At 43.5% G+C, this 13,477-nt stretch overlaps 1 protein-coding gene and 1 long non-coding RNA gene across 5 annotated transcripts in view; both read left to right on the top strand.

Annotated features, from left to right (window-relative positions):
• The first annotated feature begins 597 nt into the window (after positions 1 to 597).
• On the top strand, positions 598 to 6,332 carry LOC141947972 (uncharacterized). 2 transcript variants are annotated; one of them, XR_012630324.1, is made up of 2 exons: positions 598 to 2,496; positions 6,134 to 6,332. It is a non-coding gene; the product is annotated as an uncharacterized LOC141947972 (long non-coding RNA). The 2 variants fall into 2 exon arrangements; XR_012630322.1 differs by having other exon boundaries at positions 5,993 to 6,332.
• A 3,164-nt stretch (positions 6,333 to 9,496) lies between these two features.
• The window catches only part of OSBPL1A (oxysterol binding protein like 1A), a 76,598-nt gene continuing 72,617 nt past the window's right edge, over positions 9,497 to 13,477 (top strand). Inside the window, exons 1-2 of one of the 3 annotated variants that reach the window (XM_074879686.1) lie at positions 9,497 to 9,580; positions 10,287 to 10,464. The gene's annotated coding sequence lies outside the window, so the exon portion shown is untranslated. Of the gene's footprint in view, positions 9,581 to 9,968; positions 10,465 to 13,477 lie in introns of those variants that run through there. The other 2 variants (XM_074879698.1, XM_074879708.1) reach the window with 2 other exon arrangements.

Raw genomic sequence — 13,477 nt, 5'->3', positions numbered from 1 at the left:
TTGCTGTGTGTTTATGAACGAATGAGTGATCTGCTTGTTTCCAGGTTAGGTTTAATTGCTGTCCCAAGTAAAGGAAACAATATTCCTACAGTAAGTAGCCCAAATAAGTATGTCAAGGTGTAGCATTAATAAATTGATACAAAATCTACTTCTGTCATGCACTGCCACTGAATCAAGGTTACACACTGGTCAGGTGGTATTTTTGCCTTATTCATTACATCCTGTTTTTAAAATAAAGTGTATAAGTAGTTATATTTCAGTGATGATTTTACAGATAGTCATTTTCACCTTGCATTTATGTCACTCAAAATGAGCGATTGGCATTCTTACAACTACATCACTTATTCTAAAAAAATGATTGAATAAACGTCATAGGTGTTCCAACCAGTTTTCATTACAGTTTGTACCGGGTCTGGCTGAGCCGGAATTGGTTTTCCCCTGTTGCAGCCCTCATGGTGCTGTGTTTTATGTTGGGAGCTGGCAGGGTGTTGATAGCACACTGGTGTTGTGGTTACTGCTGAGTAGTGCTTACACAGCACCAAGGCTCTTTCCGACATTTTCCCCCCCACAGTGGGACGGGGTGGGCAAGATCTTGGGAGGGGACACAACCAGGACAGCTGACCCGAACTGACCAAAGGGATATTCCATACCCTATGACGTCTGCTCAGTATAAAGCTGGGAGAAAGGAGGAAGAGGGTGGGGTCACCCTTGGTCCTCCGAGGCCACCACTCCGCGTATTGGAGCCCTGCTTCCTGAGAAGGCCCGACATCGCCTGTTCATGGGAAGTAGAGAATAAATCTGTTTTCTTTTTTTTGCTTCCCCACGCAGACCTTTGCTTCGCTTTGCTTATATTAAAACTGCTTTTGTTTTACCCACAAGGGTTGGTTATTTTCTTTCCCCTCTTTGCCCTGTTGAGAAAAAAGGGGAAGGGGGGGGAAGTGATAGAGCGACTTGGTGGGTACCTGGCATTTAGCCAAGGTCAAACCACCACACAGTTATAGAAATGCAGATCATTTATTTAACACTGACAAGTTTTATGTACCCATTTTAGAGACAGTGCTGATCAGTAAAGACCTCTTTTTGCTTGAGCGCAAAGTATGGGTGTCACCTTTTTTGGAGTTCGTAGTTCCTACGTTTTCTTCAAATGTGTTTTTATACCGACATAGTTGTGAAGAATGCAAGGCAAACTTTATTTTCCTCTTTCTCAGAAGTTGGGAGAATCTGCACCTGCTCCGGAGAACAGGATTAGAGTTCAGAACGATTGTGGCAAACAGGACACACATTCTAAAAAAGAAAAAACAACAAAAAACCAGGATGCAACAGAATAGAGACAAACTCCACCACTGTATGACCAAATACATATATTCAGGACAGAGAACCACTGGTTACACCACAGTTCCGCAGATACTGGGAGTTCAGAGTGAATCCCATGCTAAGCATTTGCCAACAGTGTTGTGGTTTTGCTTAAGGGAGCGCTATTGTGCTGGGATGTCCAAACACATCTGAGGTAATGTAAGACATGTGAGGTAATCCTACTTTGTATGGACTGCTAAAACCCCAGCTGGAATTCTGTGTCCAATTTTGGAACTGCACTTCAAGAAAGATGTGAACTAACTGTCACTGAAATGGGGAATAAACTTCTTAACACCAATGTAGCATTCAGAAGCAGGCATTCTCTTTCCTGCAGTGCTGGATGCACAGAGGATCACTCCACCTAACATGCATACCGAAAGACAAAGGCGCACTCATTACATACATTAAAAAAATGAGTATTTATATAATTCCCGAGAAGTACGTGGTTATTTCCAGGAAATCTAATGCATATGTTAAATGCCTGCCTATTTCCAGGAAACCTAACGTATACATTGCGAGACTGCCTCCACACATGCAGACTTGCTTATCTTGTCAGTACAAAGCGTACTGAATTGGGGAAGCGTTGCTCTTCAGCATGTAGGCTTGCTTATCTTGTTGGTATGGAGCTCATACAAAGGGGCCCGTTACTGGTATATTAACTAAATTGTTTAAGTTCTTGGTATCATAACTAGAGTCTGGATTAAAGCAACGAAATCAGTCATGAATCTAGAAAGCCTGAATTCTGAAAAGACTGTGGAGAGGAGTTTGTTAGTTTAAAGAGAAGTCTGAGAAAGGTAGGCATCCTTAATATGCTACAGATTGCTGCAGAGGCTACATTTTTCTCCCTGTCAGATGTAGAAAAGACGTGAAGTACAAAGATTTAATTTTGAAGGTTGAGAGATTCAAATCATATGCCACAGAGAATTCGTCAACAGTGAAGTCAGTCATCCTGAGTGAAGAGGGGTGGTGGTGTGACAATCATCCTTATTTACACACAAGCTGTTGCAAAGGTGGGCACAACACTATGTGCTGATGAGGCAACATGTTACCTTACATTGCAGGAAGGAAGATTCAGATAGTTATGAGGCAAAGCTAAGCACTGAGGACTTCATTGAGCCGTCATCACCGGAAGGTCTAAGAGAGGTTAGTCTTGGACAAAGTTAATCTTGTCTTGGGGCAGCACAATGAGATAGATTGCTGTGAAAGCAGTAATTCCTAGGATGCTTATGTGAATGTATTCTTGGGCTTGTCATTCTACTGGAAATTACATTGCCACTATTTTAATAAACTACGACCCTAACTTGAGGGCAAAAAGATGACAGAGATGGTAAAGAAGGCAAAATTTGGTTCCACCTTTAGACCTAGATTCAAGAAAATATTTCGTATTCATGCTCCTATTTTGGCTCCGAAATTTTAATTAATTGCAATTTGGAAGTATTTAAGAACATACATATTTTTATATGCATATCAGAACATAATTAACAACACTATTGATGCTATGTGAGCCCAAAATCTTAAATCCCACGTTCAGATTACAGGGATAGAAGTTTGAAAAAAAACCTTCTTTTTTTCTTAGTTTAGCCAATCTGTAGTAATTGAAAAAAAAAAATAGAGCTCTATCCTGATGTTGTTTGAGTACCAATATAGCTAAATATATACTTTTCCAGCTGTGAGATTATAAATACTAAAGGTTGTTCCATATTTGGTAACTTGAAAGGTCAAGATCAGTGAGGCTTTGTCTTCAGTGTCATGGACAGAGTTGGTTTAATTATTTTTGAAACAATAATAAAAAGAATATACCCAGTCTCAGAACATGACAAAAATGCACATTTTATCAGGCAAAGTCACATATTCCACTTACAATTAAGACAGAGAGAGAAAAGGCTTTTTCAAACAATTGCCTTCTGACCGAAACATAACAGAAAGCTTTAATCTACAAGGACCTAGAAAAGATGGTGCTGCATCTATTTGTCCTAATACTAAATTGCCTTATAAATTTAAAGAAAGAACTATGACACTACAAGATATTTTTTAACCTTCTGATAGCAATCTCTATATAGTGCTTGTGGTTTCTAAGTTGCTAGTTTGACTTAGCTGAACAAATGAGTTTACATGACTATTCACATTATTTGTTATTAAATAACTTAAAGTTGTTATGGACATTTTTTATGACTGCTGTTGTCTATAATCCATATAAAAGCATTGATATGAAGGACTTCAGCAACCTACCATTGGGCCAGGAAGAAACTGAACCAGATAAAAAGACGCAAAGAATAAATCACAAAAACTATATGGACTGTAGACATCTCTGACAGATTTCTGAGGACTCTGTAATTTCCTTTCATTGTCAGTTATATTTGTGATAAGTCTTACTAAATTGAAATGGAAATAAATGTTGTTAATGAATCTCCAACATATTTATATATACTAAATTAATAACAGAGTGGATGAATTGATATGGTGCACAGCTATTAATTTCTTTGTCTGAGATAAACATTCTATTAAAGCAGGATATGAAATAAATATCCATAGCTTTCAAACTAGAGATAAGAGCATAGTAGAGTTTACTGAAATATTTGGGATCTTCTTTTAGTACATAACTGAACCTCATTGTTCTTTATGGTGAGCCATCTCCCAAGCTGATACTCTTCACAGCAGTGCATGAACTTTGACATTTAAAATGGTTACTAAATCTAACCTTTGGTCCATCAGTTCTGTCTTTGTGAACTATAGATAGCAAACGAAAACATTTAAATCTCAAATCAAATCAATTAAGCGAAAGAAAACCCTGAAGGTCAGGAAGTGGCCAAATCACTATGAGGAATTCAAATTCTTTGTTCTGTCTTGTCAGGGCAAGATAATACACTGGGTAATTACCTTTCTTGAACCAGAATCCAATCCTAGAGCACAAAAAGCTTAAACCAGATACAAATATTAATCACAGAGTTAATGAAGAAATATTTACACAGAAAGCATAAATAATAGGAATGTTATTTAAATGCAACACATGTAAAAGCTATCAACAATTTTGAAAGAAAATATTAAAAAAAGAAAACCAAATGCTTTTTGATGTAATGAAATACTACTTACATTCTACTACCAAATCTGTCCTGAGGGGGGAGATAAATAGCTACATTTTTACATTACCATAAAGAAAAAGGAACTAGCTGAAAACGCTCATTCTCCCTGTGTATAACTTCAGCTCATGTGAGCTTTATTTGTTGCAAATTTTTTTATCTCCACAAGCCATTTTTTTAACTTCATGATCCAAACCTTAGAAACTTTAGATCTGCATAATAAACCAAGGTGTTACATAAATGATGTTAAGAAGACCGTATAGAGTTTGACAGCACAAAGTAAATGCCGATTAGGACTAAAATGCCACAATTGATATGAGTGAAGAATTCTGATTTGTGACTAAGAATCACACATAAAGCATACATCGTGAAATTTAACTTCACTAGAACTGATGGGGTTTTGACTATTAACTTTGATGGGGCCTCAGTATGTAAACATAGGGATAAATCAGGATTGAATCACTAATAAGAGAAAAATATAGAACTAAGAAATATATAAGAACTAAAACATTGGAGTAAAATATCAATAACTCTGCTTGATTTTGCATACAAGAGTTCAAGCAGCATAGTCTATTTGCAACTTCTCTTTCATAAAAAAAGAGGAAGATTAAAAACAAATAAGGACAATGTTATGTCATGTACTACCAATTAATGCCCTCAGTTCTGTATTCTGTTTTAGAGCAGGATTTTCTTCTACTGGGGCTCTACCAGTACTGTAGCTTTATCTTAATAATAGCTCAATGAGAGCATTTTGCGATAGTAACTTACCAACAAAACACAAAATTTTCTCTAATGGTCCAGTTCCACTCTACATCCCATATAAATCTCAATCTGGGACATCCAATAAGGAGCATATATACATTTAAGCACAAAGCAGTTCAGCTGATTTCAGTTTCACAGGGATGTGTTTTGATAGATTGCAGTCTAAACTGACAAAAAATAGCTATAAGGTTCGTAGTTAGAAGCTTTCCATGTGCAGCTAATTTATCATTTTGGAACCAAAAGCAAACTAAACCGATTCAATCACAAGAACAAAAAAGTGCATTAAACAAGCCTAAATCTTGGTCTAAGACTTCATGTCTGGTGAGACTAAGGAGAAGCGTTGGTACAGGTGACTTACACCCTGGTTAAGAACATTTCTTCTCTTTTAGCCACTACCCAGTTGTATGCTGGCTATAGCAGGGTACAGTTGTCTTCTGTAGAGCTAGAGAAATCCAAAAGCTTTTCTACAAAGTAATAACTGCTAGCAGGTTTTAGGAGCCTCCTGGCAGAACAGCATCAGTGAATTCTCACATTTCCTCTTGCCATACCTGCATTCAGGTAAAAAGAGCATGTTAAAATGAGCTCTTCTCTATTATATGATTATTTTTCTGCTAGAGGATACCTCCAGAAACTGCCTGAGCTTGCTTTAGCACTGCTTTGAGCAGCAAAAAGTATTCCTAATATCTGCAGTTAATCTAGCTCACACCATCTACAAATTAACCACATTAAATGGTTATTTCCTGCAAAGTATGAAATAAATATCAGCAACAGACTCATACCTGTAAGAATTCCTACTGCAGGCAGTTCAGAACAACATGAAAATTTGCTTTCATCACTCACTGGAAGTTGCTCTTGGTAATCCAGGGGGGAGAACATCCACAGGAATTACAGCTGAGAGTGTCAGCACATTAATTAATTCTCCTGTGCCTGTCTTTTGCCAGCCTAGTAAGTAAAATCAGTACGGAAATATGACAAGGGCCTGTGCTTGCTGCACTGCTTTCCAGAGTTGAGGAGCAACTTTCTCAAGAAGTGCACCAGGGCTGCATGCAAACTACTAAGGAAAAAATTTTTAGTTGCTCACAAATGACTGTTGGTCAGTTAATGAACACTCAGTCATTAAACATTTTACTGCATGAAAACATACGTGCAATCTGTCGTGTATCATTTATTACTTCCATTTATCATTTCCATGTGTACACTCCCTTGTTAAATTGTATACCTCAAATTTGACCAGTATGCTCTAGCCTGAAGAGGAAGAAAACAAACTGTCAGTGCAATAACGAGTTGTATCATAAATAAAATAGTGATGTTTCATGGGGGGTAGCAATATAAATGCCCAGTAATTCTTGGCCCTTTCCAAGTCTGAAATGTTTTCCAAACTTCTTCCTTAGTTCAGCCCTGAATAAACCACTAGCAACCTAGGTTAACTGTGCATAGGCAGAAAAGGGTATAGGGAGGTGCTACTTGTCTTCTCGTACCTTGCAAAATGAGAAATGATCAGCATCTTGGCTTCTGTAGCTGCTGATGATGACATCAACACAATAGTGTGGGGTTTTTTTTCAAGTAAAGGCAATGAAGAGTGGTATTATTTAAAAATTTCCAGCTGAAATACTAATAGTCATAGGGTTTGGTTGCCTGCAGCAATGAATTCAACTAGTTGATTATGCACTACACCCAGGAGAAGCTCCCTCCCTAAACAACTTTCTCCTCAGGAGGTGCTATGGCCTTACAGCTTCAAATTCTGCAGTCAAGTTGCCCCTTCACCCCACGCTGGAATATGAGAGGATGTCAAATATACTATACTTTGAAAATCATTGACAGAACAGTTCAGTGAGTTCTGTACAAGGCTGTTTGCCAGTGCATTCAGCCCTAACATGGGAAGCGTTTCATGCTTTCTGCATCACTAATTTCAGCAGGTTATCTGAAAAAGGAAAAATATGAAAAAAACCTAAAAGATATGCTCAAAACAGAAAGAACCCTTGATATCAGCAATGCTGTTTTTCTCATTTCCACACTTCAAAGCCCAAAACACACTGGATATTACTCTAGGATGTGCAAAGAGGCAAAACATCGGTGAAAAATAGACATTCCTTGAAGATGCTGGAAGCAGGGGGAGTGTAGTGATCCTGACCAGATGACCACTGTACATCCAGGAGTCAGTGATCCACAGCACAGTAAACCTGAGCAGACCCAGGTCTGTGCTCTCCTGCTTTCAGGCCTGTGTTGTGGCACGCAAAGCCCTTGCCTGCAGGATAAGTTCCACCAGCTCCTTGTCACAGAGGAGCCTGCAGGCAGCTCCTGCTTGGTGCAGGTGATTACACCACCTGCGTGGCCTTACCTTTATCTAAAAGTGCAGCAAGAAGTTCTCATGTGAACATCCTTTATGAATAGCTGTCTTCTTGTAAAAAAATTAAAGTACCCCGAATGACCAAAGAGGAGCTTCCCTCCACAGATGGAATCTGTGCAGCGTGCCGTGGGAGGAATCCATCCAGAGTCAGTCCAGTGCTGCAGGAATGTGGGGTTCACAGCATCTGAAGGGGCATAAATTTCACTTGCTGTCTGTATTACTCTTCTCTATTCCATCTTTTTAAAACAGTATCTTTATTAAGTCATTTGTTGTCAGGCCTTTCTTGGTGAGGTTCAGAGAAAAAACCTGGGCTGTCCCTCTCAGTTCATTGCCCCTACTGCCTGGTGCAGAACAGGGAACTGAAGTACAGTGACTGACTGAAGAGTAAAGTTCTGTGCTACTCTGTGCTGTATTGCAATGGGTTATAGAGTAGGGGGATGCTGATACTTTCATTTTATTACAAAAATTATAGTAAATATGAGAAAATAATAGAAATATTTTTATATAATATTTGTGTATGTAAAAAATAATACAAAATAGGAAAAGGGAGGGGTGCTTGATTGCTTGGAGCAGTTATGGCATTGTGAAAGATGGCTCAAAGCCAGAAGCAAGAGGAAGAACTAAGGGAAAAGAAGCTTAGACAGACTGACAGCTGTGGCCAAGAGCGTAGGAAAAGATATGAGTGTGGGCATGAAACAGCTAGTGCTCTGAAAGTAAGGACAGCTACTTGAAGACCTGCTCCTAAGGAAAGAAAGTCAATGTGATCCTTCACTGAAGCTTCTCAGATGGCATATACTTATTGCTGAAGCATCCCTGGAAGGAAATCTCATAACTATGACAAACTAATTTAAAAGAATGAAAAGCAGGAAAAGTCCAAACACGGTAAATTTGTGTTATCTCTGCAGGTGTGGAACTGTTCCTTTTCTTCTTTAGTACGTCATTCCTAAAACATTAAAAATACATGTAGCTATAGACCATACAGAAAAATGAAGCATGCTTCATTATTTCCGTCTCAAGAGTTTCACAAGAATTGCTCAGGTTTAAACTTGCCCACTTTCAGAACAGAAGTTTCATCCTAATCTTTTGAGATAGTTTCTCATGGCACCTGTGGCTCCTGCCCCGCCTTTTCAGCACTCTTTCTGCATACGACACAGACTCGGTCATGTCTCAACACTACAAAGTTTCCCTGCTCTCTTAATAAATCCCTGCAGGATTTCAAAGGCACAGTGAGAGCTTTCAAAATGCAAAACCCCTCTCAGGTGCTAAAGGCAGAAAAACAAGGTACTGGCCATTGGCTTCAGGTGAAAGATGTAGTGGAGAATAAGGGCAGGACAAACAGATGGGGAGGATGAACAGGTCGTGGACCAAAGGGCCCTGAACCAAGGGAGTACTTCACTTTTTGTCTCCAGTAGTACCAAAATTCTGGGTCTCTTGGGGCTTTTGGGCATGCTGTTATTAGGAGCGATGCATGTATTTGCAATTTCCTTTTACTTGCACCTCATTTGTATACGAGACTGAAGTGATTTCCAGGGTCACCCTTTTTTCCCCTCGTACTCTACCGGTGTCCCCACGTCCCCGCCGCCTGTTCCGTCCCCCTTTCGTAGCTCCCCTCAGCGGAGGCGCGGGCTGGGGTGCGCTCAGGGCAGGGGGGAGCTGGGGCTGTGCCGACAGGCGAACCCGAGCGTGAACGGGGCGGTATCTGCCGGGCCGCCGCGGGGTCGCAGGGGCGTTCCTGGGAAGGGCGGCCGCCGCCGGCTGCGCCCGCTATGGCCTCGTTTCCCTCAGAAAACGGTCAGGCCCCGGCGGGCTGTAGGGAGCCCCCGGCACGGCCCCACTGGTGCCCACCAGCCCACCCCGCCCAGGGGTGGGAGCCCGAAGCGGCCGCCGCCCCCAGCCCCGTGGGCCGGGCCGAGGGGGGCGTGGCCGTGGCGAGGCGGGCGGAGCCCCGCCCCGCCGGGAGCCCGCGCCGCCCGCTCTGCGCGGGGCGGGGGGGGAGCGGCCCGTGCTGTCGAGGCGCCGCCGCCGGTCACGTGCGGGGCCGGTGCGTATCGCACAGCGGGGGGGGCGGGGAGAGCTGCGCGGAGCGGGGCGGTGAGGAGCGGCGCGGTGAGGCTGGCGGCGGGTCAGCCCACCCGCCGGCCCCGGGCGTATTTTCTTCCGCGACGCGGAGGGAGGGCGGAGGGGAAAAGCGACACGGGAACGGCAGGAGACGCGCCCTCCCGCTGCGGCGTTTGCTTTGTTGCTGCCGTTATTGCGTCTCTTGCTGTCCCTTCTCCCCGGGCTGCTCCCGAGCCGGCGCCGCCCACCCGCCCGCCTGAGTTTAGCCAGAGCCGGCTGCGAGGGGCGCAGCGGGGCTGTGAGGGCCGGGCCGGGGAGGCCTGCGGGGCCGGCGCTGCCTGAGGGGGGTGCGTGCCCCCCCCGTCCCGGGGGGACCCCGCTTCGCTGGGCGCCTCAGGCGCTGCCGCTCCTCCGCAGCCGCTGGGAGCGTGTTCGGGGTTGGGGGTGTCGCTGCGTCCCCCCCTCGGAGCGGGGGGGCGGCCCGAAGTGAGGCTGGGCTCGGGGCTGAGGAGCTGAGGCAGCTGTGGGAGCTGGGGGTCGGGGGGGGCTCGGGCTTTCGGGAAGCGCCGTGAGTGCCCGCTGTGGCCCTCCCTCCGCCGCCGCCTCCCTGCAGCAGCCCCGTCCCCGCGGCGGAGTTGCGGGCGGCCGGTGGCTCCGGGTGCGGGGGTCTGAGCGCGCCTTTGCCTTAGGCGAGAAGTGCAGCTGCTGTGACGCGTGAGCCTGTCGCCTTAAAAAAGTGGTTCCCGCTACGGGAACGAACTGCGCGATTCCAGGCGCGGGCGGAGAACCGCAGCGGTGCCGCTGAAGCTCCGGCGTGCTGGGAACGGGGCTGCCCTGCCAGGCCGGAGAGGGCTCCTACTCGCTCTGGTAAGCTGTTTCGGAGCTCCTGGGCTGAAAGAAAGTCTTTGATGTAGCAGAACAAAACTACGTGCAGAAAACAGCCAGGAGATGCCTGGGAACGAGGGTTAGTTCAAGTAGCTATTGGCAGTGCTATTGAACAGGTACTGTGTTACTGCATCCGTGTTAATCGCGGCTGAGCGGACAGTAACTTGATTTTACACGGGTGGTGCTTTCACATGAAGTACCGTGTCACACAAGCATGTTCAACTTCTAGAACCCTTTAACTGAAGATCAAAGTAACTACTTTTAGATAGCATCACTCGTGCTTCTAGTACTGCAGCTCTTCTTGGAGCAACTCCTGTCAGTACGGAGCGTTGTGTGGGTTTGTAGACAGGTTCTGTCTGTTTGTGTGGTTTGGTGCATTTTGTCCTCCTTTACAAGCGTGTGTGCATGCTGGGACGTGTAAGAGGTTTTCCTGAGCAAGTACCATCCTTTACTACAGGAATCTGGTTTTCATTGCTAGAGGGAGATCTCTTGAAATGCTAGGCAGCATTGTGCTTTTTGCCAGCCTTAGCTATTTGTCACAAACAGAAAACTTCCTATGCAGTCGGTGGATGCTGACCCAGAGCCTTAACGTTAAATTGGGTAGTGCCAGTACTGCTTCTGCTGCTTGTCAAGCTGCAGCAGAGTGAAAACCAGCCATGTTATGGTTAGTGTCTGTGGTCGCTGTTCTGGACTGTGTACATGGCAGGAGGCCTCAGCAGGAGAAGAAATCAAAAGCAAATGGGTCTTATCAGTAGTGCTGCCCTGTAGTCAGGGATGGCACTTTAGGTCTTTGTAGCCTGCTGTGTGAGAAAAGCAGCTTTTTTTGCTTGGACTCTCTCCTAACAGTTGGGTACAGTTGATAGTTTGTGTATTGGTAGTTAGGTGGCTTTTCATCATTAAGTGTTCTGCAAAACTCCCCTTAGGCATGCAGGTGGAGTGGTAACCTGGGCTCTGTACTCTATTGGAAACAACCCCTGTGTGAAGACAGACGCTGTAATAGCATGAGAAGATCACTCTGATGTAGGTCTCATAGAAGAAGATAAAAGCAGAGCATCTCAATGCTATTTTTTTATACCTTCTTAAAGGATAAGATTCAGTTAGCAGTCAAGTACTGCTCCGGTAGTCCTGATGAGTTCAACAGAAATGCCTTGCAGCCTCAGCTGTATAGGAGACACTAAATATCATTCTTGTTGTGTTTTCTTATGGTATACAAGTGACTGTAGAGACTACCATACAAGCCTTTCAACAGCACAAGGCATAAAGATGAGCTGTGAAAGACAGTTTAACCTATATCAGCTGATTAATGGAGTAAGGTGATGATGGCAGCACCACTGACTGAACAGATGTCCACTGTCTTTGAGTGGGTAGTAGCTTTGCATGTAGGCAGCACAATTCGTATAGATTAACCTGCTGGAAGTATCTTATAGCTAATAAATCCAAACTAAAGTTTCTCCCTCAGTGCTGATGGTGTGACTCAGTACCTCAAAACTTATGGATGAGGATTTTGGAGCTCTCTTGGTGGTGAGTCTTGTGACCAAATGAGCTCCTGCCTGCACAGGAGTGCAGGTGTACAAAGTACAGTTGTAAGTGCATAGCGTTTGGGTGCCTGTGTATTGATTTCTTTCCGTACTCTAAACTTGCCACTCAAAACTTCTGTTGGTGGTTGCTCATCTCCAATATAGAGCAAATCCTGTTGCTTAAAACAGTATTTTCAAGATTATTCTGAGTTTTGTTAAGAGCCCCCTTGCTGCCAGCTTCATTTAGGCACTTCATTTAGCTTGTTAGCTAAAACTTTAGGTTCTGGATCACTTGTCTGATGAGTAACTGCATGCAGATTCACTTTCCAGCCACAATTGTAGGAACATTTTCATGCGAATGATCCTTCTAACTATGACTAATAGCCAGGCAGTCATTCTTTTGCATTGTTTCATGCTTCAAGCTTACAAAGTGTATTTGAAATTGGAGACTTGGCCTAAACGACAAAGTCTTTGGGGACTAAACCAGTGAAGCAGAAAGACTTTTCTTAGCTATGTTACCGTGTGTGTCACTCTACTGCTAATATTTGCTGTAAGACAAACAAATCAGTGATGTTAACCTAATGACTATTTGGGGAGTGAAAAATCATGCCAGTAATTTTACCCAGTGATTCAGCTTTCTGCGTAGCTTAAGCTGTTTTCAGATTCTGCTCATGTATATAACTGGCCTTGCTGCATACAAGAGTTGTGCATTTGGATCAGCTTCTTGGTTCCCTTCCCAAGCAGTCTTTTCTTCCTTCTCATCAATATCAAATGGAAGCTGCAGGTTCTTAATGTGTTGAAAGTGCATCGCTGTTCATACCTGTTGTGTATGTGGGATGTTGACAAATGATACAGGGTGATGATAGGAGTGTGTTTCATCTCAGACATTTGAGAGATTGCTAAAGAAATATTGTGTGGGAGGGGGTGAAAATGAAGGATGAGCTTTGCTTTATTTTTTTCCCCCCTCATCCCTGATGGGTAGGCCAGCAAAATGAGCTCTAACTATCCTCATAGCTTTTGTTTGTATGGTTCGCAGTGCTGCATTCTGTGTCCCCCTGAAACAGTATCACTCAGCTTCAGAGAAAGTATTACAGAATAACGCATTTAACATACTTGATTTTGATCTTTCTCTAGACACTGGTAGAACAGATTCACTGAGGAACATTATACCTGTCTCAGTAACTGCTGTGTTGCCTCAGACAAGTGGATAGACTCCTGTTCAAAGGAGAAGGTACCTTCAGGGCTTGAAGGATTACTAGAAGGCCTAGTACTGTTTTGTTTTGTTTTTTTCTAGAACTGAAAAGCAGGCACAAACAAGAGTATTGTGTAACTACTGCTGGAGAAGGCATCTGTATCCTGTGTCTGTGGTAGATTGCAGGTGACTGATCCAGTCTGTTCTCCTGAAACATGCTAGAAAGGGCTTGCTTAGTTTCTCTGTCAAATTCTTTGAAAACAGATTCCCCCTCTCCCTTTGCTGA

The sequence above is a fragment of the Strix uralensis genome, chromosome 1 (genome assembly GCF_047716275.1).
Source record: "Strix uralensis isolate ZFMK-TIS-50842 chromosome 1, bStrUra1, whole genome shotgun sequence".
Classification (NCBI taxonomy): Eukaryota; Metazoa; Chordata; class Aves; order Strigiformes; family Strigidae; genus Strix; species Strix uralensis.
This window is presented reverse-complemented; position numbering and strand designations above follow the sequence as displayed.